This window comes from Salvelinus fontinalis, chromosome 1, assembly GCF_029448725.1.
Source record: "Salvelinus fontinalis isolate EN_2023a chromosome 1, ASM2944872v1, whole genome shotgun sequence".
Taxonomy (NCBI): domain Eukaryota; kingdom Metazoa; phylum Chordata; class Actinopteri; order Salmoniformes; family Salmonidae; genus Salvelinus; species Salvelinus fontinalis.
In genome coordinates this window covers 31,151,700-31,165,042 of record NC_074665.1, presented here as the reverse complement: position 1 = coordinate 31,165,042, position 13,343 = coordinate 31,151,700, and positions in this window count along the sequence as shown.

The following is a 13,343-nucleotide window of genomic DNA, read 5'->3' as shown; positions in this document are numbered from 1 at the left end:
CATTGTCATGCCCTGACCTTAGATATCTGTTTTTCTATATATTTTGGTTAGTTCAGGGTGTGACTAGGGTGGGTACGCTAGTTTTGTATGTCTAGGGTTTCTGTATGTCTAGGGTTTTTGTATGTCTAGGGGTTTTGTATGTCTATGTTGGCCTGATATGGTTCCCAATCAGAGACAGCTGTTTATCGTTGTCTCTGATTGGGGATCATATTTAGGTAGCCATTTTCCTCGTTTGTGTTGTGGGATCTTGTCTACATTGAGTTGCCTGAGTGCACACCTGCAGCTTCACGTTGCGCTTGGTTGTTTGTTGTTTTGTTAGGTGAGTTTCAGTTGATTAAAATTATGTGGAACTCTACTCACGCTGCGCCTTGGTCTCCTCTTTACGACGATCGTGACAACCATATATCCTGAGGCTGCATTTATTGATATTTGGATTTTAACAAAGCTAATTTGAGAAAAAGGCTAACTAAATTCTATCAGCATATCGATTGCAGTACACGAGCGAGTAACACACTCGACCATTGCTACAATTTAACGGCTCAAACACGAGACGTATATGTGGCAGGGTCTACAGACAATCACAGATAACAAAAAGAAAGCCAACCCCGTCGCGGACATCAACGTCTTGCTTCCAGACAAATTAAACAACTTCTTTGCGTGCTTTGTTGACAATACAGTGCCACCGACGCAGCCTGCTACCAAAGACTGTGAGCTCTCCGTCTCCGTGCCTGACGTGAGGAAAACATTTAAACGTGTTAACCCTTACAAGGCTGCCGGCCCAGACGCCATCCCTAGCCGCGTCCTCATAGCATGCACAGATCAGCTGGCTGGTGTGTTTATGGACCTATTCAATCAATCCCTATCCCAATCTGCTGTCCCCACATTCTTCAAGATGGCTACCATTGTTCCTGTTCCCAAGAAAGCTAAGGTAACTAAACTAAATTAGTATCATGGAATAGCCTCCATTTCTCAGAACAAGAATAGACTGACGAGTTTCAGAAGAAGGTTCTTTGTTTCTGTCCATTTTGAGTCTGTAATCGAACCCACAAATGCTGATGCTCCAGACACTAAACTAGTCTATAGAAGGCCAGTTTTATTGTTTCTTTAAATCAGGACAACAGTTTTCAGCTGTACTAACATAATTGCAAAAGGGTTTTCTAATGATCAATTAGCCTTTTTAAAATGATAAACTTGGATTAGCTAACGCAACGTGCCATTGGAACACAGGAGTGATGGTTGCTGATAATGGGCCTCTGTACGCCTATGTAGATATTCCATAAAAAATCTGCCGTTTCCAGCTACAATAGTCATATACAATTAACAATGTCTACACTGTATTTCTGATCAATTTTCTTCTTTTTTTTACCCCCTTTTCTCCCCAATTTCGTGGTATCCAATTATTAGTAGTTACTGTATTGTCTCATTGCTACAACTCCCGTACGGGCTCAGGAGAGACGAAGGTCAAGAGCCATACGTCCACCGAAAAACAACCCAACCAGGCCACACTGCTTCTTAACACAGTGTCCATCCAACCGCACCAATGTGTCGGAGGAAACACCGTACACCTAGCGACCTGGTCAGCGTGCACTGCACCCGGCCCGCCACAGGAGTCACTAGTGTGCAATGAGACAAGGATATCCCTAGCCAAACCCTCCCTAACCCGAACGACGCTAGGCCAATTGTGTGTCGCCCCATGGACCACCCGGTCGCGGCCGGCTGCGACAGAGCTCGAACCCAGAGTCTCTGGTGGCACAGCTAGCACTGCGATGCAGTGCCTTAGACCACTGCGCCACCCGGGAGGCTCCAACAAAGACATTTCTAAGTGACCCCAAACTTTTGAACGGTAGTGTAGGTGCTCTGACATTCATATGGAAGGTATCCTCACAAAGCAATGGCATTCATGAGACCAGATAAGCGTCTGTCATTTCCACACTGAGAAAATAAATACCAAAAATTAAATAAAAAATAAATACCAACATACCACACATACCAGACTTGAGCAATGAAAAAAGCATTCCTGAACAAATACGCACGTACTGCCAAAGTGAACATCTACTTTCTGAGAGAAATGTATCGGTTTCTGACAGATGACAAGAGTTCAGCGAACGATGATGAACAGGGCCTACTTGATGAGAGAGTATCCTTGTTCCTCCTTGATGGTGATGACCCAGACCTGATCATGGATTTAAGGAAGCTGAATGGCAAATGGCAATCCTCATTCTCAAGTACAGAAGTATTTTAACGACTACACAGCTTAGTCACAACTATCGCAGACATGGGGAGTACTTGTACTTACCTTTTGCTATATCAGTTGATGACTTGCATGACATAGTGGAAAACCGGCTTCCACCAGAAACTAAAATCCCATCAATACAGTGGCTAAGACTGCAGTTTACACCCAAGAATCCATGGTCCATGTCTGCTCTCCAGTAGAGAGGAAGGTTTGACCTCAAGTTCATGGTCCAGTCTCGGGTGATAAGAAAGGGACATCAAGACTCAGTTTGTTGCAGTACAGTGGAACTACATTTAACAGTTTGCCTGCATGTGGCAGAAGGACTGTGAAATGTTATGTGTGGATAAGGCAATCATCCCTGTCGGAGAACCTGGCCAGCCTATAGGGACCTGTAACAGAGGCAGACATCCCAGCATTGCTCCTGTGAGTGGGCCAGTTCTAGCAGCTGCCGACCATGATTACCACATCAGTGGACTTGTACCTTCTGTCATGTGATCCCAGCCTCTCCAACTAGTTCATATCTATGATTGGAAAGTTCATGTCACTGTCAAGGTTTTCCAGCAATCCAGACCCCTTCGACACACAGTTGAAAATCTCAGCATCCTCAGAGGAGAGAACTACAGTACAGTGAAGATGTCTCTCTCAACAAATCATTTTTTAATAAAAAAAAAAACATTTCATGGTATCCAATTGGTAGTTAGTCTTGTTTCATCGCTGCAACTCCCATACGGACTCGGGAGAAGCGAAAGTCGAGAGCCGTGCGTCCTCTGAAACACAACCCAACCAAGCCGCACTGCTTCTTGACACAATGCCCACTTAACCCAGAAGCCAGCCGCACCAATGTGTCAGAGGAAACACCGTACACCTGGTGACTGTGTCAGCATGCACTGCGCCCGGCCTGGGGCTTCAGGGACCAGCCCTGGCAAGGGAGAAGATGGAAGAATCAAATGAGAAGCGTGTGAAGAAGTATAGCACAATGACAAGCCTACATGAAACAGCCACCAAACAACCAGCGCTGAAAGAGGCTTTTAAAAAGAGTTTGCATCCTGTTGCAGCTCTCGTGAGTGGCCGGTTTGAGCGTCTGAAGTGGAAAGGAACACCCATAGAAGTACATTAGCCTGCAACACAGGAAGAAATTACCAATATTGCACAACAATTCAACATCATTGATCCAGAAGATGACATGATGCATGACCTCAGCAGAAAAGACCTTGACAAGGAACAGTACATTCCGAGATGTCACAATAGATGGTACAGATCAAGAAATGCAAGGGAGAAGATCCATGCTTGTACTGCTTAATGAATCCTCCACGCTTGCCAGAAGTACAATTTTAAGAAATTAAGGTTTGTGCCCAATTCAACATTTACAGCAGAGAGACGTGAATACCAGACATATGATGTGTACAGCTTGGACACCACTGACAAGGATAGGCCTCCTCTGACACCAAATATAGAAAATGTAAAGAGGAGTGCTGCCATGGTCAGTGCAAAGGTGAGTGCAACCATCAACTGTGTTGAATGTGAGAAACCAAGGTGCTTGTATGCCGATAGCAAGCTGTCTAAAGAAGAACAGAAAGCAGTCCAACGCATTCGGGGTGAGAACATTTTCACATGTGGTTCAGAGCTTTTCCAAGAAGACAATCCCATATCACGAGCCGATAGTTGCTTTCAAGGGGCTAACCTGCGGAATGCAAGTGGAGACGCAGTATTACCCAGCAATCACAGTGCTATTCCCAGATGTGCGTGTCCATTGTGGATGTCCAGACGTTCTTGAGGGGGAAGAGGTGGTGAGGCTCAAACAACAATTCCAACATGTCAGGCCAATGTGCCCAGTGTATAAGCAAGAAGGAAAGCAGTTCATTACGAGAACTCCAATAAATCTTACAAATCAATAAACACCCTAGAGACCAGAATAAACAACAAATAAAGAACAGGTCGCGCTGTTGAACAGTAAAAAGCAGCAGGTGATTGTACTATTGCCTCGGACAACAGAACACTGGCCATCATTTTCATTTCCAGACAATTCTACAGGTTGAATCGCCAATGTTTGTTGACATCCAGTAGGTGATCTACTGCACACGACCAACTTTAGTTATGGTGTCTTGTGAAGCTGTTCTTGATTTTTATCAGACATTTTTTTTAAATCAGGAATAAAGAAACTGTCACAAGTTATACTTCCTATTGGGTTTAATTTCTCATGGTCTTAACAACATTGTAACAAATGCATTATTTTTAAGAATTAGGCCTAGGACAATGTAGTAAAGTACTGTTATTCCTTATCCACTTAAGTTTGTAATTATTTGTTAGTTTTTTCCGTTCACTTTCTGGGGGGAAAATCCATTAGACAGTGAATCAATTTTGTCTGGCCAAACCCCAAAATGTGCCTAAACAAAATCAGAGTATTTTTAAATCTACCAGTTGGTGCTGAAACGGAGACAAATATGCATATATGGCTTTCTTTAATTGATCTCTATATTCTGACCCTGTTTTCTGGATGTATTTTATTCAGTATGTGGACACAATTCTAATTAAAGGTGAACCATATTTAAAGGGATGGCTTAAGATAAATGTACTGAAAACCCCATTGAATGAAAACTCCACGAGAAAATATGTTGGCCAGCAAGTGGGAGGTTTTTTTCAGCAGTTGAATGACATTTATTCCAAGCGCACAAGGTAGCCACACCTGCAGAGCGCGTGACATGACTGAAAAGGACAGGCATAAATTCTTAAATCGGGATCGGGCCCTTGCTGAACTTTTGTGTGCTGCCTCACCAATGGCTGTGCTGTCTAAGCCTACAGAGGCAGTTCAGGAGGAGAGTCAAAGGCTTCTTCTTAAAATACATTTAGATTAGGCCTAGTCCAAAACAATTCACTGTCTTGCGTGTGGACTAGCCTACAGCCTATGTTATGTTTAGTTTGAGAACAAGAGCGTGAAGATGAGGACTGGAGGCCAACTTTTATAGCTTGCTACTAGCCTACTATAATTTATTTCATTAAAAACAATATGTTTCTGGCCCATGATGTAGGCCTATTTATCAGAGTTATTGACCTCACAATACGCCTGATTCGAGTAATTTACATTGTGGCGCTGAAATTTGAAGCAGCAGCACAATCAATCAGAAATGGACAGCGTATGGTGCTGAAAGTAGGCAATTTAGAGCAGGTGTAACAGTATAACTTTAAACCGTCCCCTCGCCCCGACACGGGCGCGAACCAGGGACCCTCTGCACACATCGACAACAGTCACCCACGAAGCAGCGTTACCCATCGCTCCACAAAAGCCACGGCCCTTGCAAAGCAAGGGGCAACACTACTTAAGTCTCAGAGCAAGTGACGTAACTGATTGAAATGCTACTAGCGCGCACCCGCTAACTAGCTAGCCATTTCACATCCGTTACACTCACCCCCCTTTCAACCTCCTCCTTTTCCGCAGCAACCAGTGATCCGGGTCACGGCACCAATGTAACAGTATAACTTTAAACCGTCCCCTCGCCAAGTCTCAGAGCAAGTGACGTAACTGATTGAAATGCTACTAGTGCGCACCCGCTAACTAGCTAGCCATTTCACATCCGTTACACAGGCATACTAATTTTAGTTAGACTTTACTAACAAGAGGGCTTTGTGTTGAGCTTATTTCTTTGACAGATGAAATTAGGCTATAGTCTGATATATCCACAGATTTTTCTGTCAATTCTTCCTCACACAATGCATTCTTTTAATAGCTTACCTCTTTGTCAGTGAAGGGCTGTTAACTTAAAACCAAGACTCGAATTGAGGGAGTATGAGAGGGTATACCATAGGCCTACTTTTTATTAAAGAAAATGGTAAAAAGCACACCCCTTGTCAGAAGACCTATTATGTCTGGTGTGGAAAGGTAGGCCTAACTTTTGAAAGTACATATTCCCAATGATGTCTCAGATTAAATTATTTGCAAACAGGGACAGTTTCGCTGCAAACAAGACACACTGATTTGGCATTGGAGAAATATGATCAAATGAACACATACGCCTATCTCTCTGTCCATACTTAGCCTGTAACTTCGGTAATTTGTGTGGTATTAAAAAATATTCTGCTAATATCTAAAATCACGTAGAATTGCATGAAATGTTTATAAAAGGGGCATTTGTTTTCTCTGACCTAAAAATACGATGATGGATTCTGTAACGCTCGAAGACGATGGGTGTGGAGTCAGGCGTAGAGAGCAAGAAGTATCTGGGGAAAAACGCTTTAATGTCCAAAACAGGAACACGTACAATGGGTGACGCCGAACACAGGCGTAACATACCAAACCCAAGTGCAACTGGAAAAACCGGACAGCGAAAACCCAACAATAATCAGAGTACACCTCTATCATAAACAGTAACAAGCCCGCACAAATACAAGCGGGCGAACCTAATTTAAATAACCCCAACCCCAAAAAAGGAACAGGTGAAAACAGTTAGACAAAACCAAACGAAAAGGGGAAAAGGGATCGGTGGCAGCTTCTAGACCGGCGACGACGACCGCCGAGCGCCGCCCGAACGGGAGCCACCTTCGGTGATATTCGTGACAGATTCATGCTATGCTTTTACTATCAAGGAGATCTTTCCACCCCTACTTCTATCCACGGTGGTCTGCGAACCCAAAACCGTCTGGCCCGCAGCCCTGTGTGCTTTCAAAATGCCTGCATTGCCATATAATGCTTACAGGACGAAGAACATATTTTAAATAATTGCATATCAAAGGTTATGGTCTGTCCAAGAAGTAAGGGTAAGTGGTAGACATGTTCTCTGCTATCCACTTTGTGTTAATGATTATTTTGGGTAGGCCTATAGGGGAAGGGTCACTTTATTTATTTTTTCAAGCGTTCAGGGATGGTTTAGGTAAAATATATTGGCTCATTCTAAGTTAATTGTGGCCACAGCTTGCATGGAGGCATATCATTAGCAGTAATTGTACACAGCAACCTACTGCCATGTGCCTCCCTTTTCATTCCAGACTTCGGTATCAGTGATTCATGAAAGCATTGTATTACCCAACACATTCTGCTTGAGGTGAACAGTTGTCTAACTTCTGGTGGAATATACAGTAACTTCAGAAAGTATTCACACTTCTTGACTTTTTCCACATTTTGTTGTGTTACAGGTTGAATTTAAAATGGATTACATTTCTTTTTTTTGTCACTGGCCTACACACAATACCCCATAAAGTCAAAGTGCAATTATGTTTTATTTTTATTTTTTACAAATGTAAAAAAAAAAATGAAAAGCTGAAATGTCTTGAGTCAATAAGTATTCAATACACCCAGTCATTACAAAGATACACGAGTCCTTCCCAACTCAGTTGCCGGAGAGGAAGGAAACCACTCAGGGATTTCACCATGAGGCCAATGGTGACTTTAAAACAGTTACAGTTTAATTGCTGTGGGATGATGGGTCAACAACATTGTAGTTATTCCATGATACTAACCTAACTGACAGAGTGAAAAGGAGGCCTGTACAGCCTGTTTTCAACAAGGCAAATGTGGCAAAGCAATTAACTTTTTGTCCTGAATACTAAGTGTTATGTATGGGGCAAATCAGATATACCTTACTGAGTACCACTCTCCATATTTTCAAACATAGTGGTGGCTGCATCATGTTATGGGTACGCTTGTAATCGTTAAGGACTGGGGAGTTTTTCAGAATATGGAATGGAATGGAGCTAAGCACAGGGAAAATCCTAGAGGGAAATCTGGTTCAGTCTGCTTTCTACCAGACACTGGGAGATGAATTCACCTTTCAGCAAGACAATAACGTAAAACACAAGTCCAAATCTACACTGGAGTTGTTTACCAAGAAGACTGTGAATGTTCCAGAGTGGCCAAGTTACTGTTTTAACTGAAATCTGCTTGAAAATATATGGCAAGACCTGGAAATGGTTGTCTATCAATGATCAACAACCAATTTGACAGAGCTTAAAGATTTTTGAAAATAATAATGTGCAAATGTTGCACAATCCAGGTGTGGAAAGCTCTTAGAGACTTACCTAGAAAGACTCACTGCTGTAATTGCTGTCAAAGGTGATGTATTAACTCAGGGGGTTGAATACTTTTCGTTTGATTGTTAGATGTTTTCCCCCACTATGACATTAGAGTATGTTATGTAGATCGTTGACCAAATATTACAATTAAATCCATTTTAATCCCACTTTGTAACACAACAAAATGTGTAAAAAGTACAGGGGTGTGAATACTTTCTGAAGGCACTGTATAGTATACATATGTGTGTATGTGTGCTTACTTGCATACATGCTCTTATTAAGTGGTAGTACATGAGATACAGTACTTGGGATATGAGTGGGCTTTATGTATGTGTGGCCATTGATAGCACATGTGAACGAGCCCTTAATTCAATGTCAGAATGTATGGCGATTAATAAGAAGCAGAGTGTGCTTGTGTGAGCATGTGTGTTTTTATATCAACAGCGGTTAACCTTGATGGCGCTTGTTTCCCTGCTACAGGGGACTGGTTGGGACATGCAGGACCAGAAGGAGCTGTAGATTTAAACCAGTGGAGGCAGGTGGGAGGAGCTATAGGAGGATGGGCTCATTTTACTGGAATGGAATCAATGGAACGGAATCAAACACATTGTTTCCATGTGTTTGACGTGTTTGATACCATTCCATTGATTCCATTTAAGCCATTACAATGAATCTGTCTTCCTATAGCTCCTCCCACCAGGCTTCTCTGATTGAATCACAATTACCCTGTTTCCCCTCTCCTTTCTACATGAATGCTGTCAGAGAGGAAGAAGCAAAGCAAGAGGTTTTACTCAGCCCAAAATCTGTCCACGAAAATAAGCCCACGAAGTAAGGCATTTTTGTATTGAGGTCAATGACTGGGTTGAATTTGGTCAACAACATTTTTTATTGCTAATCCTACGTAAGACTTATTTGATAGTATATACGTTTTGTAATGGTTAGGTTGTTATGAATGCACTGATATAAGAGAGACGCAGACTCGGTCTCAACATTTAAGTCTTTATTGAAGACTCGTCTCTTCAGTAGGTCCTTTGATTGAGTGTAGTCTGGCCCAGGAGTGTGAAGGTGAACGGAAAGGCACTGGAGCAACGAACCGCCCTTGCTGTCTCTGCTTGGCCGGTTCCCCTCTCTCCACTGGGATTCTCTGCCTCTAACCCTATCACAGGGGCTGAGTCACTGACTTACTGGTGCTCTTCCATGCCGTCCCTAGGAGGGGTGTGTCACTTGAGTGGGTTGAGTCACTGACGTGATCTTCCTGTCTGGGGTGGCGCCCCCCTTGGGTTGTGCCGTGGCGGAGATCTTTGTGGGCTATACTCGGCCTTGTCTCAGAATGGTAAGTTGGTGGTTGAAGATATCCCTCTAGTGGTGGGGGGGATTGGCAAAGTGGGTGGGGTTATATCCTGCCTGTTTGGCCCTGTCCGGGGGTATCGTTGGATGGGGCCACGGTGTCTCCCGACCCCTCCTGTCTCAGCCTCCAATATTTATGCTGCAGTAGTTTCTGTCGGGGGGCTAGGGTCAGTCTGTTATATCTGGAGTATTTCTCCTGTCTTATCTGGTGGCCTGTGTAAATTTAAGTATGCTCTCTCTAATTGTCTCTTTCTCTCTTTCTTTCTGGGCCTCAGGACTACCTGGCCTGATGAATCCTTGCTGTCCCCAGTCCACCTGGCCGTGCTGCTGCTCCAGTTTCAACTGTTCTGCCTGCGGCTATGGAACCCTGACCTGTTCACCGGACATGCTACCTGTCCCAGACCTGCGGTTTTCCACTCTCTAGAGACAGCAGGAGCAGTAGAGATACTCTGAATGATCGGCTATGAAAAGCCAACTGACATTTACCCCTGAGGTGCTGACCTGTTGCACCCTCGACAACCACTATGATGATTATTATTTAACCCTGTTGGTCATCTATGAACGTTTGAACATCTTGGCCATGTTCTGTTATAATCTCCACCCGGCACAGCCAGAAGAGGACGGGCCACCCCTCATAGCCTGGTTCCTCTCTAGGTTTCTTCCTAGGTTCTGGCCTTTCTGGAGAGTTTTTTCTAGCCACCGTGCTTCTACACCTGCATTGCTTGCTGTTTGGGGTTTTAGGCTGGGTTTCTATAAAGCATTTTGTGACATCAGCTGATGTAAGAAGGGCTTTATAAATAAATTTGATTGATATAAGTGGACGCACATGGCATTTCGGCAACTTTGCAATAAAAAACGATTGGAGTTGTGCTTGTTTTCAGAGCTAGAGAACTCATCATAGCTATAACCCATTTTAGCATGGACATTGCCCTTCACCATTTTAAAGTAGTCAACTGGGTGGGGATTCCTATGAGTTGGGAGTAATCAGCCAATTAAGAAGAAAAGGTTCAACTTTAAAATAGAGATAGCCTCAATGGCGCTGACCATGCTTTCACAGACACTATAATTGCACGGATACAAATATGAGTCCTCAATATATCTCTATAGGCTGTTGTTCACACAGGTATCTGCCCTTCCATTGGCTAGAATGGTCCCACCTGATCATGCCTCCTCCCGCCTTCTCTATATCTTTGAGGACATGTATTTCCATTGTTAGAGCGGTCACTTGACTATATTGTCAATGTAACAGACAATCTTTGGTGCTTGTTACAAAATGGCCACTGCACTAAAGTAAATCGAAGCAGGAATGTAGGCTGCTAGGGAGATTGTGACGAATTTTATTTTATTTTTTATTTTACCGTTATTTTACCAGGTAAGTTGACTGAGAACACGTTCTCATTTGCAGCAACGACCTGGGGAATAGTTACAGGGGAGAGGAGGGGGATGAATGAGCCAATTGTAAATGTAGGCTACACTTCACTGGACATCACTATCTGTGGAACATACCTTTTCTCCTTTCCCCATAACCATCATTATGCAAGGCTCCTAATACTGTCTCTTTGTTTAAGTTGTGTGGCGCTCTGTGCGCAACCTAGTATAAAGATACAGATTCTTGAAACCAATAGTACAACCACACTCTCTCTCACCGCAGGGTTTCGAAAATGCTGCAAGCCTGCATTCCTTCCCCTCACTTGCGTTTGAATGGGGTCTGGGGGTAGAATGGATGCTAGGAAACAAACACTGAGCCAAGCGCAGCTCTGAGCATGATGGTCAGCATCATATTTGGACAAGTTTAGGGCCAAAGGAAACAGCTTGGAATGAGAGCTATGACATCTCTGGCAACAGTGAGAAAAGCAGTTCAGTAGTTTGAGAGGAGCCAGGGGTATGGGCTTAGCTTTCTGAAGTTCCTGGTAAGATGATCTGATTTGGAGATGGGAGGGGGGGGTGGTTACCTAACACTGGATTGGCCAGCGTGCTGCTGTCCTCCTGGTTATGCAATAATGACATACAGGTAACTGCCAAAATAATGGAAACACGAGTATGAAAAATGCATGCACTCATGACTGTAAGTCCCTCTGTATAAGAGCGTCTGCTAACGTTATTTATTTTATTTAACCTTTAACTAGGCAAGTCTAAAATGACTAAATGACAAAAATGTAAATGGAAAATGTGTAAATGAGGATTCTGGCAGCTCGGATATGGTGTGGGGTGCATTTCCTTGGCATGATTTACAGTACCAGTCAAAGGTTTAGACACACCAACTCATTCAAGGGTTTTTCTTTATTTTTTTACTATTTTCTACATTGTAGTATAATAGTGAAGACATTAAAACTGTGAAATAACACACATGGAATCATGTAGTAATCAAAAAAGTGTTAAACAAATCAAAATCGATTTGAGATTCTTCAAAGTAGTCACCCTTTGCTTTGACGACAGCTTTGCACACTCTTGGCATTCTCTCAACCAGCATCCCCTGGAATGCTTTTCCAACAGTCTTGAAGGAGTTCCCACATGCTGAGCACTTGTTGGCTGCTTTTCGTTCACTCTGTGGTCCAAATCATCGCAGACCATCTCAATTGTGTTGAGGTCGAGTGATTGTGGGGGCCAGGTCATTTGATGCAGCACTCCATCACTCTCCTTCTTGGTCGAATAGCCCTTACACAGCCTGCTGGTGTGTTGGGTTATTGTCCCACTAAGCGCAAACCAGATGGGATGGCGTATCTCTGCAGAATGCTGTGGTAGCCATGCTTGTTAAGTGTGCCCTGAATTCTAAATAAATAATTGACAGTGTCATCAGCAAGCACCCGCACACCATCACACCTCCTCCTCCATGCTTCACGGTGGGAACTACACATGCAGAGATCATCTGTTCACCTACTCTGCGTCTCGCAAAGACACGGAGGTCGGAACCAAAAATCTCCAATTTGGACTCTTCAGACCGGACAGATTTCCACCGGTCTAATGTCCATTGCTCGTGTTTCTTGGCCCAAGCAAGTCTCTTCTTATTATTGGTGTCTTTTAGTAGTATTTGATTAGGCCTGATTCACGCAATCTCCTCTGAACAGTTGATGTTGAGATGTGTCTGATACTTTAACTCTGTGAAGCATTTATTTGGTCTGCAATTAATGAGACTGGTAACTCTAATAAACTTATCCTCTGCAGCAGAGGTAACTCTTGGTCTTCTGCCAGTTTCATCATAGCGCATTATGTTTTTTGCGACTGCACTTTTGTATATGTGCAACTTTCAAAGTTCTTGAAATTTTCCAGATTGACTGACCTTCATGTCTTAAAATAATGGACTGTCGTTTCTCTTTGCTTATTTGAGTTGTTCTTGCCATAATATGGACTTAGTCTTTTACCAAATAGGCCTTCTTCTGTATACCACCCTTACCTTGTCACAATACAAATTATTGGTTCAAAGGCATTAAGGAAAGAAATTCTACAAATTCCCTTTTTACATGGCACTCCTGTTAATTTAAATGCATTCCAAGTGACTACCTCATGAAGCTGGTTGATAGAATGCCAAGAGGGTGCAAAGCTGTCATGAAGGCAAAGGGTGGCTACTTTGAAGAATCTCAAATATAAAATACATTCTGATTTAACACTTTTTTGGTTACTACATGATTCCATGTGTTATTTCATAGTTGTGATGTCTTCACTATTATTTTACAATGTAGAAAATAGTCAAAACAAAGAAAAACCCTTGAATGAGTTGGTGTGTCCAAACTTTGTGGACTGGTACTGTAGGGCCACTCAACCCCTT